Consider the following 23,368-nt stretch of genomic DNA (forward strand, 5'->3'; position numbering starts at 1 on the left):
TTATTTGTCAAACCTTTGTATTTTTTTCAGCACTGTTTGGTGATTAGTTTCTTTATTATCGTGTAAATTATAAGTTTACTTTGGATAATATAACACAAAATTACTATTTACAAACTAGCTATAACTATTTATGTTTTAAGCTTAATATCTTAACATTTAACAGAAATGCTTAGTCGTAACTTAAATTTCTTAAACGCTAACATTTATATAAAATATTTTGAAGGGTAATTTCATAAACAATTAGGAAGCTTTCATTAAAATATGTTTGGTAAATAAAACCTACATAAACAAGAATAAAGAGCACAACATCTGACTAATATCTACTTTCTTTATTTACACACATGGACATTTAATGTCACTATATACAATCCTACAATATAAACTAAAGAATTAATTAGCATTGCACAGAAACTTTCAACTGATACTTATTAAAATTTGAATCTTATTTTCTCTTTGGTTAACGCTGCGCGAGTCATACTATGATTAGTATTTTGGACATTTTACAAATTATGTGATTCAATTATTTTATTATCAAATTATGTAGCTTAATCATTTTATTAGAATCTATCAAAAACATTTCTTCACCAAACAATTTTACAATGCTTAAGAATTGACATAAATCGGAAATTCAAAGAAAAAAGTACTAGCTTTATTATCATAGCTTGGGTAACAAAACTGTTCATTGGACTAGGATAGAATTCTGAATGCAATGTAGATGTATATTGTAATACACTGATATCAACATCACAACTCAATAAGATAGCTGAAATGATATCCATTGTTACAGAATAACGTTTGAACATATTTATTCTAAATAAATGATACAATAAATAGCACAAACTAACACTTTTATTGACAATTCTTGATTAGTTGTATAGTGTACAATATTAATCATACCCAGTTTAAAATTCAAAAGAATAACTTTGGTTTGTCCACTTCTTTCACACTCCTTATTATAAATGAGCATACCTACGAAATAGACACCAACAATTAAAAAAAAAAAAAAAACAAAATACTATTTCTCCTGTTAACACCCCCAACAGTTCAGTGTTTTTATTTGATTTAGTACATCATAACAAAAACGTAATTTCCTAAAAATATAATAATATAAAAGCAAAATTTTTGGTTATTCAAATATAAAGTAAAAATGAGCCAGTACAATATTTGTAACATACAGAGTCTTTATATTAGGTCCAACAACTGACAATTCCTAATTTACATTAGCAGTTAAATCAAAATGAAGGATATATTTTAAACATGTAAACGAATGATTGTATTTGCTTTTAATGGCGTTACGTCTTGGAATATTTATTTGATTTTAAAGACACTTAAATAAAAAAAATTACAGGTGTCAACACAAGGAGTTTTATATACATTTAATCTTAATTTTCATAGAAACCTTCATATTTCATTTCAATATTATATTCACTATTTATGGCTTTGTTCTATTTTCCAAATACTTGAAAATTTTCTTAGTATCACAAAGGTTCGGTTTGTTTTGAATTTTCGAACAAAACTAGTCGAGGGCTACTGCACTAGCCTTCCCTAATATAGCACTGATGAAAGAGGGAAAGCAGATAATTAACATTAGCTACCACTAACGTTGAGCTAATCTTTTACCAATGAACAGCGGATTTCATTTGTTTGTTTGTTTTGAATTTCGCGCAAAGCTACACGAGGGCTATCTGCGTAAGCCACCCCTAATTTAGGAGTGTAAGATAAGAGAGAAGGCAGCTAGTCATCACCACCCACTCTCAACTATTAGGTGCTCTTTTACCAACGAATAATTGGATTGACCGTCGAGCTTGTTCCCCGCTGGTACAGCAATAAGTCTAGGGATTTCTAACGCTAAAATCAGGGATTCGATTCCACTCGGTGGACTCAGCAGACAGCCCGATGTGGCTTTGCTATAACACACACACACACCTGTTAAACCGTCGAGTGACTTAATCATCAGGTCATGGCAAAACATATATCTTAAAGAAACTGTAACGGTTACCACTAATTGTTACAAATAATAATACTAATAAAACAAAAACCGAGGCTACATGTTTGTAGCTGCCCAAAAGCATTATTGCTTTATTTCACACCTACTACAATAATGTTATCAATCATTCTCAAAGCCAGTGGTGTAAAATATTTTGAGCTTGACATACAACCATCAATTTATATGACATAAAGATAGACAACACTTATATTATTTATTTATATTTATTATTACTCATCTAGAAGCATTAAAATATATACTACGTTATGGCCGTGGAAGTTATCTCTCACTGGGTGCTTTGTCTTCCTGTTTCTTAATATTCACCACCACACTAGTAACATTTCATTACACTATACAGTTATCAACAAACAAATTATGCCGACTACAGCCTAAATTTAAAGAACATCCTACGTGAATTAACTTTTAATTACAGTAAAAGTAACTCGGTTAAACGTCGGTAAATTACAATTATTCATGAAATGAATTCGGGGCGTTTTCATGGAATAATACTTGGTAAACCCAGTTTCAGACTAACAGCTTCTGATATACAGAAAAGAAAGTGTGTTTAGTAAAACTACTTTCTAAGAAAGTTTTTATGTCATGTTGGTTAGCAACAAAAGTATAATCTAATATTGTTGTTAGTCTACGTACGGAACATATAAAATAAAATTAAAGAAGTTGATTTTTTACTTATAGTTTTATTTGATTAAAAACATTGGTATAACAAAAATGGCTTAATTCTGAAACAAGTTTAAAACTGAATCGATATTTTTACTTTCAGGATAAATTTTATGCACTTCCCTCTAGGCTTAGTGATCCCACACTATGTCTTTCTTTAGGCTTATTATGTCAACACTTACAGCACTTATAAGGTGTTTCACGGTAATACCACCCTCATGGTTCTCTAGCATCCCCATCACTTAACATTTAATCGGCAGACAGTAGTCAAACAATTCTATCTGTATAAATGCATTTTGGCTTTTATGAATCCTTCTATTTCGATAAGTTTTTATATAGGTTAGACTAGCCACTATTTTTCACTTCACAATTATTAGTAAATTTTACAGTAGTTAAAAGAATGACGCTGTTTCAAAAATATTAAGAAATAGAACATATAACCCTGAAAATCAGAAATTTTATCATTTTACACTTTAACATTCCGAGTTTTATAGCACTGCCATTTGAAAAAAAATTGTTTAACGAAATTTTTTTTTTCAAATTGTTACAGTTGTAAAAAATAGCTTTATTACTGGTGAATTATGATGAGCTGTTGTACATATAGACACATATCGCAAACGCACTGGAAAGCAACAGTTTGCATCCTGTTTACATTATAAGTTCATAGAATAATTTATTTTAAAGAAAGTCAATCCAGTACAATCTTCCAGACACTATTGTAGCAAAATATAATAGAGGTTTTCAAACACAAAAGTTGAAGAAAAATAAAACTAAATAAACAAAGAAATGTGCATCTCAGCCTTACAACACACTTTTTACTGCTACGAAATAAGCAAATAAATGTTGTGAAATAGGCACGTTGGAAAATAACCTGTATATGTACATTAAATTACTTTGTTATAATCTAAAACAAACTGAAACAAAAATAAAAAACTCTGCACTAATTGAAAGAATCCCAGGCTAAAGGCTATAATTTGAGATATAAAATGTATTCTAATGTCCTTCTGTATTAGATATTGAAGTTTGTTCAATTTCTAATTCTATTTAAAATTAAAAATTGGTAAGGATATTAATATAAATATTTTTTATAAAAAATTGCCTTTCCAATATATGGTTCACCCTCTTTTAATAATAATTTACCATACCCTTCTATTATAAGCATTAACTTCACAATTATTCAGATTTTGTAAAATTTGTAATAAATTACAATATTTTATTAATAATGTTGAAATAATGATACAGAAACTAATATTAAATGGGTTCAATAATGAACCTTTAAATAAAATTACTAAAATATTCTTTAATAAATATACAATAGATATAAAGAAATTTAACCCAACGTTTCTCATAACTATTTTTAGTTGTGAATAAGATCATTTCACAACTTGGCACTACTTTACGCGGATGAGTAAGTTACCGTATATATAACTTGTTTAAAGTATGTAAATTGATAGATAGACTTAATTGATGGATGGTAGGTGGGAGTTACACTAATTAGTTTAAGTAGCTTGTTGGGAACCTTCTTATTAGTATAATTTCTTTACTGGGCTACTAACTGGTACCTTTTACCATAATGGGGGCTGGAATGCTAACTTCAAGAGCTAAGTTTTTATTTAACTTACTTACTCCCAAATGGTAGGACCTCATTATTATTCATGTATTTTTTCATTTCATTTTTATTTATTTTCCTCCTCCTTTGCTTTGAAGAGCAGTCACCTTCTGACAACTGCCTGCAGGCAGAGAAGAGTGATATAAATGAGGGACGTTGCGGGCTTGAGCACTCACGTTTTGCTATCCTAATTTATGTTTATATTTACAAACATTAATTTCTACTGCTATTTCTTTATTTTATTTCTTGATAAAAGACTGGCGAATGGAGGTTGAGACTGATATACAGTGTGTCCCCACCGCAATGTGGGTCCTATTCCGCAGTCACCTCCAAAACCTAGGGTACATTTTATCTGACATTAAAACCTGTACCCTGGGATTCTTGCAATTTGTGCAGCGTTTTTATTTCCACTTTAATGTACTTTTGTTTCAGCTTGTTTTTAGATTACAAGAAACCAATATAATTAGAAGTGTGGATTTGCTGTTTTCAACGCAGTCCTTCCATTTCCTTTTGTTTCAGTTTACTTAACTCTTTAGTATTAATATTTTCTTTAACTAAATATATATTAACGTATTATCATGTAGTTTCAGAAGAATTTAGAGACGATTTGCTGGGAACACGTGTACTGACATTTTTAATTATATATGTACCGTTTTTAATAAATGAAACACTGCTGTCCAATATGGTAACACTGTGACTTTTTAGTCATAGGTTTTACTTTACTGCGGTTCTAATGTATGATTAAGTTTAATCCTAGCGAATTAATCTTCTCAATTGCTGCAATTTTAACAAATTATCTATATTTTGATCGTTTTCTCTTTACTATCTTTAATTTCACAAGAATTGTGATTTGTAAATGACTTGGGACTAGGCTCTTCAGCTGTATATTTAGAAATTTATCGAAATAGCTTCCACTGGGTTCACTCTTTATAACTTCATACATACCAAGTTATTATAACTGTAGCTTTTTTTTTAAATGAAGTCTCTCAGTAAACTTTAAAGAGTAAAAGTTCATTGATTTTTAACCCACTTCCAGTGTTGCCTATACAGAATAGTAAAAACAAAGTTTGGTACGAAGAAATGTACTTTGACAGTTTTCTAATCCAGTACTGTTGTATTAACAGTTTTGTTTGTTTGTTTTTCAAAGCTAATTGCGTTGCTGCCATTTGTGTAAGAAATTCGTATTCGTTTTTTACCTAAAGCAACAAACTGATTAAGTGGATAATCAACAATGCTACATGTACTACATTATAAACAATTTTATTTAGTTAAAACATCTCTTCATTTCTCATATAAATTACTTTCTATTTGTAGCTAATTCCTAAGTTGTAAAACATGCCTCAGTTGACAAAGAGGATTTTATTTAAAGAGGATATATTGATAATCAAAAATAACTTTTTACTGGTTTACATTTCTTAAGTTATCAAAAAATCATCAATTGAATTAAGAGTACTTACTACGCAAACTTGCATTTCCTGCTGAATTAGATTACATGCAATCAGTACGTACTATCCGACTTTAATTATAACAGACCTCCGAATTTAAACTTCATAAAAGGTGTTTTCGTTTTAATAATTTATTTTCCATAATTCACTTGTGCAGATTTCGAAAATGATATTCATTTTTTTTATCGCATGAGGATATTTTACAAATCGAGAAGAAAAAAAAAACTCTTACATAGATTAAATTATTAATTCCTCTACCACAACTACCATTATCTTTATTATGTTTGAGTTCTAGAACCATCAATAATATTCTCACGTCCCAACTGTCTTAAAGAAAGCAACAGCCAGTGGTTGTCAACATTTTTAGCATAACAAAATGTGACTTGATTTTAATGAAAATGATTCACTTACATAAAAGTACATACAGCGTATTGTGAAAAATCTGTACCTGATGGAGGAAAATGGACATTATTTTTCGGATTCAGCGTATTGGTATTACCGTAGAAAATGTACAAGTTTTAAGACAGTAAAACCATCGTGGACTTGTGTTGACAGATTGTCAAAAAAAAATCTCACTGGTTTGATTAGATATAATTTTTTCTTTCTCTTTTTCCTAAATACATTCTAACACACTCGCTTGAGGAATCGTTTTCATCTGTAGAGCTGAAGTGGCGAAATGAAAGTTAATCTATTCTAGAAATTGAGGTTTGTCTTCCTGTGTATAAAACTGACTATGAGTTTCTTCATCTGATTGAGAAGATATGACTTCACTAATGGGCTGGAAAGGTAACACAGTACTCATAAGATCTGCAGGACGAGGAGGCAACAAAGGGACTTGCTGCGCAAGTGTGTATGATGTTTGACCCACCGTCTGCCAGCGGTAAAGTGCCGACTGCTTCTGCAATATTTGTCTCTTCTGCAGAAGACTTTGAAGTCCTTGTTTTTGCAAAAGTTTACTTTGACCAACTAGCATTTCTCCACATTCTGTGGAAGGCACTAGCTGGGGTTCTTCACAAACTGTGGTTTGTCTGAAAGCTGAAGTATTTGATATATCACTAACATTCTCGGGGAAATCGACACGTTTATAAATTTTGGTTCGCAGATGGTCGTTTGAAGATGGAACTGAGCTTCTGGTAACTGACCAGTATTGTGTGTGTTGTAGGTTATTTTGGAAGTGCTGAGCGTGCTCCAAATGACTTGGATACTGATTCTGAAGTTGCTGACATTCTTGTTTAATTTTGTTTAATATAGCAATCCCACGAGCTTTAGAAGACTGTCTAAGTCTCTGACAAAATGGGACTACACCTTCAGTAAAAAAACTATCCGAGGCACGACGGCCTTCTCGAAAACTTGTAGGGGAGTATTTAGCACAGCAGTCTAGGTCTATTGGATTATGTCTATAAGAAGAACGATTTTTGTAGTTAATTCGAATGGGAATTCTAGTTTGTGAGAGAACCTCACATGGAATGGTTTGACATGGCAATTCTTCACGACTATCATCAAAATTTCCAATACTCAAGTTTTCCTGCATAGCACAAGAAGATAGACTAGACGCAAAGTCTGTTTCTATTTGCGAATCAAAACTATCGAAGTTAGACTCTTGGCTAGTGAAACTTCCAACTGGCGAGTCTGACAAACTAAGCATTTGTGTGAGATTACTTATTGGTGGACTATCTCTATGACCATCACTTGATTCGAAGACTGGTCCACAGCAAGTAACGTGTTCACTATACTGGTAAGACGATCTTTGTGTAACTAAGGGTGAAGTCTTGGAGTCTCTAGATCCTTCGCTAAAATCAGCCTCCAATCCTTCATCTAATGACTCACTTACGCTACACATGGGAGTACCAGTTTGACGCTGAGAAACATTAGGGATTTGATAAGCTTTACGTTTAAAACGGACTGAAAGGGGTAAAAGTTGACCAATCTCTTTGTTGCTTATTCGATACGCATGGCCAACAAAAGGTCCACCAGCTGTTGTGGTTTCCTCTATTGTTTTACTAAACACATGATGTCTCAAATCACTAATGTACGGACGTGACTGTAACAAGAAGAAGTATTTAGAAAAAAAAACAGATAAAAAAGAACAGAAATAAAAGCATGAAATATTGAAATAGTAGAAATATTCTAAAAATATATGTACTTCTTGAAAATATATTCAACTGTATGCTGTAAATGTTTAAGAAAAACGTATTATCTTTTGCAGAACACCCTTCATAACTGAGGATAATTGTGCTTTCTTATACGTATTTAATTATTTATATATTGTGTGTTGCAAGAGTTATATTAATTGTGTGCACGTGGTAATGCCATTTCAAACTATGTGGAGAGTCAGAATAAAAGCCTATGACATCTGATTAAGTAGCCAAATAAGTTGGTACTAAAAGAAGACTTGTATTAGTATCAATCATTTGGGTGGGCAATCCATTTTGAAATTGTAATCAAAGTAAAAGTAGTGCTTCCATTGACTTTGTTTTGAATTAACTAAACACAAAAAGATATTTAGAATACATTATATCAAAATGCGATTACTGAATGTTTTCCAGTGAAATGCGTTGATTAAAAAGTAAGTTACCTTAGACTGATAATCTACAGCACCTGCTGGTGACATAGGCAACCTAGATGTCGGGCATACTTGATGAGGATAAAGGTTATACACTGGTAATGGTGACTCTAATTTTCTAATTGTTTGCTCAGCTATGGTGCTGGGTCTGCGCAGGTCACAAATACCAGTTAGTTGTTTCAATATGGCAGCTGAAACAGTTGCTCGATGTTGCCGAAGGCGATCCAATAAAAGGAAGTAGATGGCAGCATGATGGTCATACTTCTCATTCGCTAAAGACTGGAAGAGAAAAATGCTCAATAACAATATTCTTGATTATAATTATATGTTATGGCTTAAAACATTTAACATATCAAAAGTATACACATACATATTATCTATAAAAAAATAATAATAGTGAATGAGTTGTGTACCAATAGATAGCAAAATACTACTAATGACATATATTGTTGGCAAATTTAATAAATCTAATACATATTGATATTTAATTAACTTCTAAATCCATATTTCAGGCTATTTTAAATTGTAAATAAATGGGAGACTCGTCCCAGATAAATTACTATACGTCACACTGGAAAGATGGTAAAATGAAGTATAACAATCCAGAAGACAGAAAATTACTGTAGTTGAAATAATCAACTTACTGTGAATACTTTATGATATACTCAACTGAAGACAAATGTCATGACCCAATTTGACTCATTAAAGTGTCTAGCAGTAGAACAAATGAAGTTAAATATGAGATTTTTTGGGGAAAACAAAATGGAATGGTGGTCTAACTGCCATGAGTTTTCACAGATTATGCAAGAGTGGATCTACGAGTAAAGACAGCTTTATCAATCCAAAAGTAGGAAAAATAAATCGCACATGGCAAAACAAAAATATTGGATCCTGCACAGAATATGACAGCTCCCCCTGAAAATACTTGACAATTCTGTTAGACTTTCAGGATAAAGCTTGTCTTCTAGATTTATGCATAAAACCAGAAAGTCATTGTCCTGAAGGTACATTACGTGGATTTTGAACCTGTGCCACATGTTAGCTGTTAATAATGGAATACTAAACATATCTTTTTCCACCGAGATTTAGTGTAATTACTTTTGGTGGAAAACTGTCTCTCCAACATGCCTGCATAACAAAACTATTAATTTAGATGCTCATGTACAACAGGTTCTCATGCAAAAGTGCAAGAAATATTATTAAAACATATTGCAAATAATGGGATCGTATATAAATGACCCAGGGACATTACAAGAACTACTGCTGGACTATTAGATACAATACGACAATGTGAAGCACAAAGGGGTTTACAAAATAAGAGTAAGAGCTGCCTTCATGGAACTGCTAATCTAGACAATTATCTTTCAGTACGGCACAATGACTGGATTAGGTACATCGATTCACACAACTATTTATTTATTCAACAAGAGGAGGTTGATGCAAAAGCACGTGACAAGATTCATCCTAAAATAAATATGACATGTGGGCCTCTTAAAATAAAAATATGAGTTTCGAACAACGTACATTCAATCTTACAAGACTGTGAAACGTGGCCTAACATCAGTTCAAGTTGAGGATAATATCTAACCAAAAAACATTAAAGATTAAGAGAATTATGATTTTCGCGTTAAGCTAAACGAGAACTGTCTGCGGTAGCCGTCGCTAATTTAGCAGTGAAAGACAGCAAGGAAAGCAGCTAGTCATCAATAACTACCTTCAACTCTTGTACAACTTTTATCAACAGTGGAATTCACCATCACATATAATGCCTCCACAAATGAAAGTGGAAAAATGTTTATTGTGACGGGGAATTGAATCAGCGACCACTTTACCATGTGCGACCCCGCAATTTCAAAAATGGTCCATCTTTACTTTGTCTTGATAAAGTCAAAACAAGACTGGAGCACTAGATGGAATTCACCCAATATCCAGAAGTTTGTTAAAAAAGAACAATGCATATTTTTACCTTGCATAGTTCAAGCTACACCAAAAGGTAACGGTAAATACGTGATATGCTGCATACTCACTGCTATGAAAATGAAATCGAAGCTGTTCAATCAAATGGTTCAAGACCAACCAATATATGATCTAACTGTGCAGTGAAAAATTATAATTCTACACAGTTTTAACTCATGCTTTAATTCAGAGGTTCATTACATGCGCACGGTTTCTTTCATATAAAAAATATATAAAGGATTCAAAAGATCTGGTTTATCCAACCATCTTTTTGTAACTAGTGTTATTACTGACGATTCGTGTGAAACATTATACTAATCTTTCACACTTTATCGAATGCATAAAATTCACAAGAATTCTGGTGACAACTTTTGTAAGTTTGGCCTAGTCATCTTTGACATCATTCCTCTCAGCTTAGGATGATATCCTTGGGCAGTAAAGTGGGGCCCTATCTACTTAAATGACAATGAAAAATATGGAGGAGGCTTATTTAGTTCTATCTACAAAATAACTTTGCCTGGTTTGTTTTTTTTACAATTTTGCGCAAAACTACACGAGAGCTATCTGCGCTAGCCGTCCCTAATTTAGCATTCAAAGGCTAGAGAGAAGGCATCTAGTCATCACCACTCACTGCTAACTCTTAGGCCACTTCTTTACCAACGATTAATGAGATTGGTCATCACATGTGCACGCCCTCACGGATGAAATGGCATGTTTGATGTGACGGGGGTTCGAACCCACGACCCTCAGATTACGAATTGAGCGCCCTGAGCACCTGGCCATACATGATTGTTTATTTGCCCAATCAATAAGAGTAAACCATATTCTGGTTTCCCCTGGACTAATGGATAAGTATGAGAATAAACAACAGCTCAAAGGTGAAAGTCAGTTAGTTGAACATTTTGAAAAATCTGAAGATTCTGTACAGTCAAATTCAAAGTGTAAACTTTCAAAACATAATTAAAGTAATTTTACATTTCATCACAAACATAAAAACATGTCAATACTACATTGATAATTCATAGCTGATGACCAAGCGGTACAGAAACTTGTTAGTAGGACACAAAATTCGGTTGCGATTATTTTCATCATACAAAGCCTGGTATGGGGACTTTCCAAACTGAAATGACTGCATCAAGTAAACTTGTTCAATACATTGAAAATCATGTAAAGATAGTAAATAATTAGTTACCAGACCACCTTTTACTCAAGAAGAAGCCATAACTATTGTAAGCTGGACAAATGTGATAGAAAAAGTCATGGTAACCGTAGAGGTAAGTGGACCATAGTGGTAAGTCTGCAGATTTAACTTCTAGAAACCAGATTTTGATGCACGTGGTAGGTCGAGCGCAAATAACCCAATGTGCAGGTTTGTGCTCAACTCCAAACAAACATGATCATTTGACACTTATGTAGATTATTTTATCTCATTTTTCACTTTGACTTTCAAAATTGTTCATAAACAATGACTAACCCTTGAAAAAATTTTTACAATGTTTTCTCAATGGTAATGTTCAAATTTATGAAGTTCTGCTTATTTAAAAAATCAACTAGAAAAAGATGGAAAGTTCGCAAATAGTTTTTAGAATCGTATATTATTAATTGCATGAGTAAATTTGGAAAGGTAATTTTGTTAGAGAAATAGCTGTGACAATGCTTAGTTTCATGTCAAATTCGTAATATAAGTAATCCAAGTATTGTTCACCTCTCTAGTTTTAGTTGTATCGATGCCTAGACTCTCCATTAACCTCAGAATCTTCTCGTTGAATTCCCTAGTCTTTGCTGCTTCCTTATCAATGGAAAAAGGATCATGATGTAGTGGAAGAAGCAAAAGTTCCCACCTACACCATGCATCCACTTATGTTGTTTGATGTATTCTACAGTGATCCGTTTGCTTGGGTCTAACACTAACATCCGACGAATTAAGTTTTCACATTCTAGAAAAACATAAACATATTTTAACGCTGACATTATATGCATATCTTCTCATCCAATTTAATTCATGCACCAAAATTAAATTGTCATAGCAATAATTTAATTATTTTAACTTATGGTCACAAAATATTCTGTTACTAATTCCAGTTTATCTGTCATGAAACGTTAGCATTTGGTAATCAATCATAATCTGAATTGCAAATAACTTGTTATTCAATCCGTAAAATAAATATGACACAAATGTAACTTAGTTGTTTAACTTAGAATATAGTTTAATTTATAGCACCTTACTCGGAAATAAACAATAATTAAATTGGTTTCATCTGTCTCCATAATATTTTCTTCGATACAGTATATTATAGTAACTACATGACTTGTAATAACCACGTAAAAACTACTGTATAGTACATTTTGCTTCATTCTTTATTCTTCATTCTTAAAATTGCTTCATATAAAATATAACTAAACCTCAGAGATGGCAAATGGAGGTTTTACAAGTGCGTAATGGTCATCGGACAGTAATAAAAAATACAATCACAGCAAGTTATTTTGAGTCCAAGCTATTCAATTTGACGATAGCAATAGTGAAACTCCTTTTAAACCAAAACTATGGCCAATTTACATCTAGACAATGGAAAACATTCTACACACCACAAGACTAACAACTGACCTCTAACTTTCAGTTCTGCCTCGTTGCGAGTGTATGTTCTAACATTTAATGATATGTTTGCAGGAGAAACTGGATGCTATGCCAATGATTAGATTGTGAGAAAAAGTTTCACAAGGCCAAAGTCTGCATGTCAACTGCCCAGTGAATAAAACATCTTGTCTACAATGGTATTAAGAAAACCTCCAATCGACTAATAGCATACAGAGTATTACACTTTTTACAAATAACTCTATCTTCACCTTGCAGTCCGATGACACAAAGTAGTGAAAATAGGCATATTTATAGAAATTCTAAAGAAATATATATTCATAGTATCAACTTCACGAAATAAAGAGAATACTGTGTTTAAGCAATATTTAAGAAAAAACACTATTTCAGTTTCTAACATATAGTCAGGCGATAAAAATCGTTTTAAAAGGTACTAGAAACAAATACATATGAACGTCAGATGCTGGACAGGCCCGGCCTGGTCAAGTGGTGAGGGCGATCGACTCGCAACCTCCAGGTTACATGTTCATATCCCCGTCACACCAAACATGCTCGCCCTTTTAGCCGTGAGGGTGTACAGATATGACTGTCAATTCCATTATTCGTTGAGTTACTAGAGAAACTCAAGAGCAACGGTAGATAGTGATGACTAGCTACTTTCTCTCTAGTCTTACACTGCTAAATGAGGGACAGCTACTGCAGATAGCCCTCAGGTAGCTTTGCGCGAAACTCAAACAAAAAGTGTTTACATTTCTCTCAAATTTTCATACTCTACATAAATATTACTTTTCATATCTAAGAAAACATTTTTGCACTTTTCTGCTTTTTTTTTTTTTTAATAGGGTTTGTAATACATTTTCTGTGTATATTTTTCACTAAAGTTCTTTCAGTCTTTTCACCTAACGCACAGATGCTGGAAATGGAAATGCTTGAAATCAAAAGTAAGTAAGTCAATACGTGTACAAGCAAAATTTAAATATATTATTTGACATATAAAAATTTAGTCTTAACGACTTTATCAATCAGACATTAATAACAACCTATTCCTATCCTCTGCATTTCAAAACAGTATTTAACCTAATATTCATTATTTTAATATGCAAAATATAAAATTGCATGTTCTATCTGAAGCAAGAAGAATGAAAACTAATACAACCTTTAAAAAGACAAATTTAATATGTATAGACAAAGAGTAACTACGACCCTAGCCAACTGATTTGGTAGTTTCACAAATGAGTTGAGAACTATGACAAAAACGTCAGTAGCAGTATTTCGGCAAGCATTAGTAAACCGATTCTTTATATAAAACATTCTTTAAATTGTTCAGTGCAAAAACATAGTGATGTTCGTTGGAAACTAAAGAATGACATCTATTATTTTAGCTTGATACATTTTAACCAAATTTGTCTCAAAATCATTCTAAAAATAAATTGTGGTTAAAATTGTATACGTTTATTTAAATACACAGTTAAACAAAAGTTCTTACCCGAAGACATGAAGTACGGAATGCGAAATCGTCCAGATAATACACGCTCCCGAAGGACTTGAAGACTACTTCCGTCAAAAGGTAAAGTTCCACACACCATCACGTAAAGGACCACACCTAAACTCTAAATGAGTGAAAATCATCAGTCGAGAACATTATAACCATAAAACTTAACTTACAAATTAAAGTAGGTATAAGTAAACAATTAATTTAATGTGGAATTTTCTCTGAAATTACATATTTTAGCGATAAAAGAAAAATTCACAATAATGTACTATATAATGGTGGCTTAATTAGAATTTTCGTGCAAGGCTACATAAGACCTTCCTGAGCATAATCTTTCCTATCTTTTAACTGAAAAACTGGATAGAGGTTAGCTAAGTCAACGATGTCCACTCGTGTAGAGAACTTACAGTCTCAAAATTCAACAGGGTTTTAGTGGAAACAGAACACAAACCATGAAATCGTGTATTCATAATTCATGTATGCAAACCATTAGGCTAAGCCAAACTAACTTGTGTAATTAAAGCAAACAAACAAATGTGCAATTAGTTTATTGTAACAACGAATGTAACTTCTAAGAGGATTAAACAACTGTTAGTTAGTAAGATCATATTAGTAACAATTCGACCTTTATGCCAATTTTTACTGCAGTTGCTAACTTTTAATTAATCTTTTTATGTATTTACCCAAACATCGATCTCAGGACCCACATATGTCTTGCCCTCAAATACCTCTGGTGCTGCGTATGGAGGACTTCCGCACCACGTGGTCAGTCTGTTATCCAATGAGTAGTAATTGCTGAAACCAAAATCTACGAAAATAAAATTCTAACTTAGTTACATACTTTAATAAATAATTAGAACTTGATTTAACTGTAGCAAAAACACATACCTTAATGATTCCATAGTTTATTGATTTTATATTAAAAGTTTATCTCTACTAGATCATGTTTTCTTATAAGCTACACCAAAATATCAAACATTTTTAAACATTATCTGTAACTTACAGGTCAAGCAATACAAACGATCGATTTTCGAGTATCAAGAATTTCTGATTTGTAAATTGTAGATTACTTAAGCCAATTCTGTATAGCAAACTGAAAAAAGGCCATAATGTCATAACTAATACACAAAAACCTAAAACATATAATGCACTGTATATCACCACCTTCTCTATTAGCAATTTGATTGGTCGTAATCCAAACACTACCTATCAGAGATTGGATAATTTAGAATACTTAAGTTAGTATTTTCTCCTGTTAAGGTAGTAATTAATGCATAATAGTACAGTAAGCACAAGTGTAAACAATGAACCATTTTAAAATAATTTCAAACATTATATCCAATGCTAATGAAACTAATTACAAAAAAATATATCTACAGGTTTCATGAGTCCTTATAAAATGTTAAAATATTAATACGACAGTAGTATGTCTTCTCCTTCAGCATCCAAATAATTGTATCTCAGACTGATTGGCTGCTTCAAGGGCGGAGGATAATATAATAAAAATATCGACGTCATAGTACGACGTTTTGTTACCAGGGGTCGCGTTGCTAGGCCACCATGACATGCGGCCATTGTTAATGTTTGCATAATTGTACTACAAAGTACAGAACGAGTTTCTAGGCAGCCATGACTCATACAATGCATAACTCATCATGTCTCTAATTAATCACTTATAAATTAATTAAAACGTTCTAAAAGAGCATTTAACGTTAATTTATTAAATCATTTATAGTTAGTTCGTCCTAAAAAGGATGCTTAATACAAATGAATTAAATAATATATAATTCATCCAAAATATCACTTATGGTTCATAAAAAAAATGCTTAGAACTAATTCATTTATAATTAATTCTTCCTAAAAATACAGTACAATTAATCAGTCATACACGGACAATACAATGAAACTTACTGAATCAAGTGATTGAAAATCTTCAATACCAAATATTACATTTTCGGTCTTAAAATGGCCATATTTGGCTTAATCTGATGTATATAATACATGATCATAGGTTTAAGTCGACCTAAAGAGGGCAATATCATTCAATAAGTAAAGCTTATACTTTATACAACAGAATCTTCAACAAATCCTTTATTATGCAATCATTAAAACTTCCAATAAAATATTTTACATTGTTAAACAATATTTCCTCATATCAAAACCATTATTTTAATGACTGTTCCTAAGTCATCATGTCTAGACTTATTCATGTTAAAATCCATTATCTGTAATAAAAATAATAAATGAGTGATTTACTATTTCTTCTTTCACTTTGTATATAACCGTTTATCACCCTCAAACATACACAAAGAGTATGGTCACTTAACGTTTCAAAAATCAAACATAACTAATAATTGTCATACAACTAAATATTTTAATCGGACGACTTTCTGCTTACTATTATTTAAAAAGCCAAAAAAGTCTAAAAAAAAACAAATACATTTTGTAATACTACACAATTTGTCCATAAGTCGAGATTAAATTTTTAATAACAATTCAGTGTTTATAAAACATCAGTTACCATAAATGATTTTATATTAATTAACTAATATTTTTACACAAGTAATCAAAGTTTCCTTAATTTAACAAATTACACAAAATATTTGAAAACCAAATCAGCTGTGCACTTTACTTAGAGTTTAGAACTGACTTTCAGGATACAAATCAAAATTTGTAAAGTGTCAAATATACTCATACATTAAGGAATATTTAAATGTTTACTTATATGATAGTGTAAATAAAACATATATTAGACGTAAATAGATAGGAAACGCTCCAAAGACAAATATTTAGATCGTTTATACAAAACGGACAAACAACTTCGAAATTCTATTTCACTATTTTTGATACGCAACTTTCTTTCACGTTTTTTTTCTAAATGAAGTACGTTTACAATCGTAATAAACTATTACATCCATTATACTAGTTTCAATCTAGAACTCGCATATGTATTTGTTTGAATATAACGTGTAAAGTTTGATAATTTTAAATACTTAAAGATGTAATAATTTAAGCGAGTAGAGAAATATTCATAACATATATCTTACAGTTTTTCATATGACAGCATAATATCCTGAAACAATCATGTATTAAATTTGTTTTCATAGAAGTTAGTACACAATCCTTGTTATGTTTCTGTTTTTTCTAATTAAAGTCAACCCAGGAGTTCTATTCTACTTAAACATGTGACATTTACAGAATAATACGTAAAACGTTTATTAAAATAAAAACCAATTGCAATATACTGTCGCTATCTATGTTTTTCACAATGTTCTTAAAATAGATTGTTCGCTTTACAAAAATGTAAATATGTTGTAATGCATATCGGTTAAAGATAATTTTTGTATTTAAGTAAACTGTACAAACTGTTTCTAAAATGTCGTTATCAATGATAAAACATCAACTATTGCACATCTTGCCTGGCATAGAGCAAATGGTCAGACTGTATCAGTGGACTTAGAAGAAAAAAAATGTAATATCGATTCTACTAAATAAACAGCATTAATAAAGTTGATCTTGCTAAGGGCGATATATAATTTAAAAAATACGTAGTAGGATTTTGATTGATAAAAACAAGTATTACTTTTGTTTTTATAAAACCGACAGACAAACCAGAGCTTATATTCTAGTATTCTTCATCTGTCTTAAAATAAGAGACAAGAAAAATTCATATTTTTTATTACACATTAAATAAATCCATTATGTTTATAATCCAAACAAGCTGTTAAATTACTGTACTATCATTTCAAACTGTGTCTAACATGGAACAAATGTCCAGGCTATGTCAGTAGGCTTTGAATAATTTTCAGAATGAAAAATCAGTTCAATTATAATTTATAATATCCAATTAGATTACATAAACATGAAAGATGTACGAGATCTAATTACACATTTGTACTTGTGTTGTAACACAGTTGTTTCCATCTAATGCTTACAAACTCGTTCACACGTTATTATTGACAATCAATTGTATAAGATCTTCAGTTATAATTCAAATTATTTTTCAACTATTTCAAAGCAGTTATATTTCCTCACGTGGATTTTTGAAATTGTTACGGTAACAAATTATTATTCATTTACAAGTTACCAAATTTATAAAATTATCAGTCACTGGAATTCTCCTTATAAAAAACCTACAAAAACTTGTATTCAATCTAAGGTTACAACTTTCTTAAGCCCGAATAAGTTTATCATTGATGGATGACCTAATGTTCAGTACTCTATTTCGTGGGTGTTTGTCTGTTAATTTTATGTGCATGAGACCTCGAGGATGTCGTCAAACAATTAGTCCCAAACTTTTTCTTTTCAGAAATAACGCTGTAGCGACTATACGTACACTAGGTGGCCGTCAAATGATATCCATGAGCATAAAACTAATTAATGTAAAAGTGTTTCCCTTCTCTCCTGCTCACCTTTTATTCTTTAATATGAAAACTTTGGTAACTTTAACTTAAGGGGAACCCGTTTCATATGCCTTTATGTTACTGTAATAAACTTTACTAAACATCGTAAACAACAGAGGTATAACAAGGATTATACACTACCATGTATAAAATCAAATTTAATATTAGGAACACTGTGCTATTTGTAAATATCAAATGTTATTATAATGTCCTTCAGATAAAAGTTGTCCAAATTCTAAATGAACGACATTGGTATTTCTTTCTGTGTCCAAACGATTACACCTTTAAGAAGGTAGACTGTGTTTATAACTTTCTGTGCGTTAAACGACAAATTTATGAGTTCTACATCAAAAACAAATTAGTAGCCTGTAAGCAGTAAATAATATCCTACTTGATATAAGATATTGTAAATATACATTTAGCTTTATGAAGTGATATGTAAAGTGAAAGAGTATATAAGTTTGTTTTGATACAAAAACATTGTCAGATTTAATGTATAGTGGACATAAAGTTTGTTTTAGATTGATTGTAAACTTATGTTTGTGTAATACTTTACATGTCTTTATTTACGCATATTTTTAAGCTGTATTTGTTTGTTTGTTTGTTTTGAATTTCGCGGAAAGCTACTCGAGGGCTATCTGCGCTAGCCATCTCTAATTTAGCAGTGTAAGACTAGAGAGATGGCAGCTAGTCATCACCACCCACCGCCAACTCTTGGGCTACTCTTTTACCAACGAATAGTGGGATTGACCGTCACATTATAACGCCCCCCACGGCTGAAAGGGCAAGCATGTTTGGTGCGACCGGGATTCGAACCCGCGACCCTCGGATTACGAGTCGAACGCGTTAACACGCTTGGCCATGCCGGGCCCTTTAAGCTGTAGAGAAGTGGTATGTGAAGGTAAGCATGACGGGAGGGCAGGCAGTTTAGTTTTCAAATGTATAAAATGTTTTGTATAATTTTCTATAATAAAGAAATTTTGATTACTTGCAATCAAAATTATTTCATTATACTTCATTTATGGTAATCTACTTTAACAAGCACATACTGCAGGTTTAAAAATGTATTACATACTTTCACAAGATTCGTGTCTATTTGGGGGGTGATAATTTGTTATATAGAATGTAGAAGAGTAAGTAGTACATTACTCTATTATTATTTTTATTACAGATAATGGATTTTAACATGATTAAATCTAGACATGATGACTTGTCCTATGTAGTTCGTCATTAAAATATGGTATACGACATGTGGAAATATTGTGTAACATGCGTAAAATATTTTATCACAAACTAATAAGAGTTTTAATTGTTACATAATAAAGGTTTTTAACGATTTTGTTGTATAAAATAAGTTTTATTTATTGCATAATATCACCTTCTTTAGGTCGACTTAAACCTACAATCATGTACTGTTTACTTCAAATTAAGTGAGATATAGTCCTTTTAGAATAGGAATGTGATAATTTAGTATGGAAAATCTTTAATCAGTTTATTGAATAAGTTCTAGTTACTGTATCGTTCTTGTAGGACTAATTAAATGTAAATGAATTACTTTTAAGTGTCATTTTATGACAATTTAAAGACATCAATAATTATAAATTATTTAATTAGTTTCTGTTAAGTGTCGTTTTTAGGATTAATAAATTATAAATGATTGATTGAATTCTTTGGACGATTTAATTAATTAGTGCTTAATTGTAGACATGATAAGACACGCATGGTATGAGTTCTGGCTGGCTAGAAACACATTCTCTGCTTTTTGGTACTATTTCATAATCAATGGCCACTTACTCTGGCGGCTTAACAACGCCCCTGGGGACAAAACATGCTACTTTCGCCTCGTCATCTTTGATGACATCAGTCTCCTGACCTGAGGCAACCAATTATCAAGAAACAGCATCCACTGGTTTCGAAGTGTGGAACATTTTACTTACTGTCGAAAAAGATACCCCCATTTCGTATTCACATTTGTTAAGGCCTGAGTTAAGTGGAAGGTAATTTCGATTTGTAATGTTATTATGATTACACAAAACAACTGTGCATACTAGATAGTTTTGTAGAAAGTCAAATGTACCATCTCATGGTTACTCTTTGTTGCACAAATGTATCATCAGAAATCACTATGACCATAATATGGGGTTTGGGGCATATTCAACCCTCAAATCTGTCAGTGCATCTAGTTTGAATGTTTATCGAGATCAGAAGAACTAGCAATGGCTATATTTGGTATCTGTTCTCATTCGTACGTAGAGAATAAAAGACGAACTGCACTATCGTAACATCAGTCCGTTTTGGTAGTGGTTCATTCTTGATGTGTTCTTTCATCACTGCTAAGACGTGAAAAAGATACCCCCATTTCGTATTCACATTTGTTAAGGCCTGAGTTAAGTGGAAGGTAATTTCGATTTGTAATGTTATTATGATTACACAAAACAACTGTGCATACTAGATAGTTTTGTAGAAAGTCAAATGTACCATCTCATGGTTACTCTTTGTTGCACAAATGTATCATCAGAAATCACTATGACCATAATATGGGGTTTGGGGCATATTCAACCCTCAAATCTGTCAGTGCATCTAGTTTGAATGTTTATCGAGATCAGAAGAACTAGCAATGGCTATATTTGGTATCTGTTCTCATTCGTACGTAGAGAATAAAAGACGAACTGCACTATCGTAACATCAGTCCGTTTTGGTAGTGGTTCATTCTTGATGTGTTCTTTCATCACTGCTAAGACGTGAAAATTTTGATGTTTTCAACTGCGAGTTTATGATACATTACTGTAGCATGAAACAAAAATGTTTAACCATTCGTGAGACTATCAGACTATAACTGATGAAAGATATATCTTTGTGTAACTCTGTAAACTATTATGAACAATACAAAACAGAAACCATAAATAGAAAAACAAGATTTTTTTTTCACACAGGACCTCTTTCAACAATTTATCACATCATGCGATGTCAGTGAGATCAGCTTAGGCTGAATAAAGGATAAGATTCCATAACCTCACAAGATGAATGGATAGAGATATCTCTTGTAATGATTCTGTTAATGCTAGTATGGCTCATATTCGTTAAACAGCATCAAGTTTTTTTAAACATAACTCTTTCAGAAAATTTGGTATAGTAAAGCCCAAATCTTGATTATTTTAATTTAATAATATACACTTTTATGAGTTTTAATAAGGGACAAGTACATGGAGTGAGACGGCTAACTTTTCTCAAATTATTCTGTTTTACTAATATTTTTCAAATGCGCAAGTTTTTAAGTTGTACGTGTATTTAACAACGTTTTCCCATAGCTCTAGTAAATATGAGATGAAAAGAAGTTGTAAATTGTACTGTTTAGGAACTACTAGCCTGCTTAAAGCTGAGTTTATCTTGCAAGTTGGAGCTCAAGAAATGTTCAGTTTACTATTTATTACACTGGCTTCTGCCGCTCAATCAGTGTGTAGATGTGTCTCTATTTTGTAATTATAGCAAAATTATCTGTTATTGTCCCTAATTTTGAGTTACTGACCGGGAACATCTTACCACCTATAATCCAGGCTTAAGAACTGCCTGCCGCCCTTATAACACACCCATCGCTTAAATTATGGTGAATATTTTGTGGTATAGCACACACATAAAATCAGTTCTACAGCTTCCAAATCCAGAGCTCTACCACAGAATCATCTCGTGACTAGTATGTATGTGTACGCGGTGCAGAAGAAAATGAGGTCTACTGTGTGTTTAGTGCGAAATAAGTAATTTTCAACTATCAATAAAATAGTCCAAAATTATGCAACGCACCTATCGTCAGCCGAAAAAATGGAAATGCACACGAGTGATCCTTAATCATCACAGATGGTTAAGAAACGTCTACTTAACCAAGAATTAATGTGAGAAAGAAAGGCTATCTTCTATACTCAGTATATAAACTTACACATTTATCTTAAGATCAATTTAACTATATAATATCGCTTTTAATTTTTTTCATTAGTTAGGTTAATTTTAGTTCCCTTAGTAAAGACATTATGAATGCCAAAAAATTAGTGTTGTAAACATTATTCACTTTTACTTAAAAATAATTACCTGCTACTTTGATGTTCATATTGTCATCCAGTAAAAGGTTTTCTGCCTAAAATATAAATATTTAAAAGTTTTGACAAGCATTACTGTTAAAGATAAACTAAATTTACTGTCTTATACTCATATTGTAGTACTATTTTCGTAGAAAAAAATCTTAACTTAAATGCACATCTTAAATGACAAAAAGTATATACAAGAGTTGAAGCTTTGAGTACGAATATAAGTATCTTAAACTAATACGATTGAATGTTTTTTTTAAACATCTGTTTCTTTAATAGAAATGCATATTCTAAAATCAAAGTATGATTGTTAGCGTAATATACTCTTCAAAAAAAGAAACGCAAAAGGCAAAATATGAAACAAATTGTTAACAAGTTCATTCCGGGTATTTCTATATGACATGTGTGAAACTTTGCACATTCACTGCTGAACATCCAAAGTCTGCAAAGGCGAAGTCCACGCTCACTAGGTGTAGTTTAACGTCACTCAAAGTCAATAACGAGTATGCTCCCCGTGAGCATCAATAACTGCTTGACATCTCCTGCTCATGGAAGCGATAAGATGA

At 31.8% G+C, this 23,368-nt stretch overlaps 1 pseudogene across 1 annotated transcript in view; it reads right to left on the minus strand.

Annotated features, from left to right (window-relative positions):
• Window positions 1–833: 833 nt before the first annotated feature.
• Window positions 834–23,368, minus strand: part of LOC143255332 (serine/threonine-protein kinase SIK1-like) — a 76,735-nt pseudogene continuing 54,200 nt past the window's right edge. The window contains exons 5-10 of the transcript XR_013030556.1: window positions 22,807–22,852; window positions 15,007–15,131; window positions 14,318–14,441; window positions 11,944–12,175; window positions 8,295–8,561; window positions 834–7,760 (exon numbers count right to left, since the gene is read on the minus strand). The product of XR_013030556.1 is annotated as a serine/threonine-protein kinase SIK1-like (transcript). The remainder of the gene's footprint in view (window positions 7,761–8,294; window positions 8,562–11,943; window positions 12,176–14,317; window positions 14,442–15,006; window positions 15,132–22,806; window positions 22,853–23,368) is intronic.

This window comes from Tachypleus tridentatus, chromosome 7 (genome assembly GCF_004210375.1).
Source record: "Tachypleus tridentatus isolate NWPU-2018 chromosome 7, ASM421037v1, whole genome shotgun sequence".
Classification (NCBI taxonomy): Eukaryota; Metazoa; Arthropoda; class Merostomata; order Xiphosura; family Limulidae; genus Tachypleus; species Tachypleus tridentatus.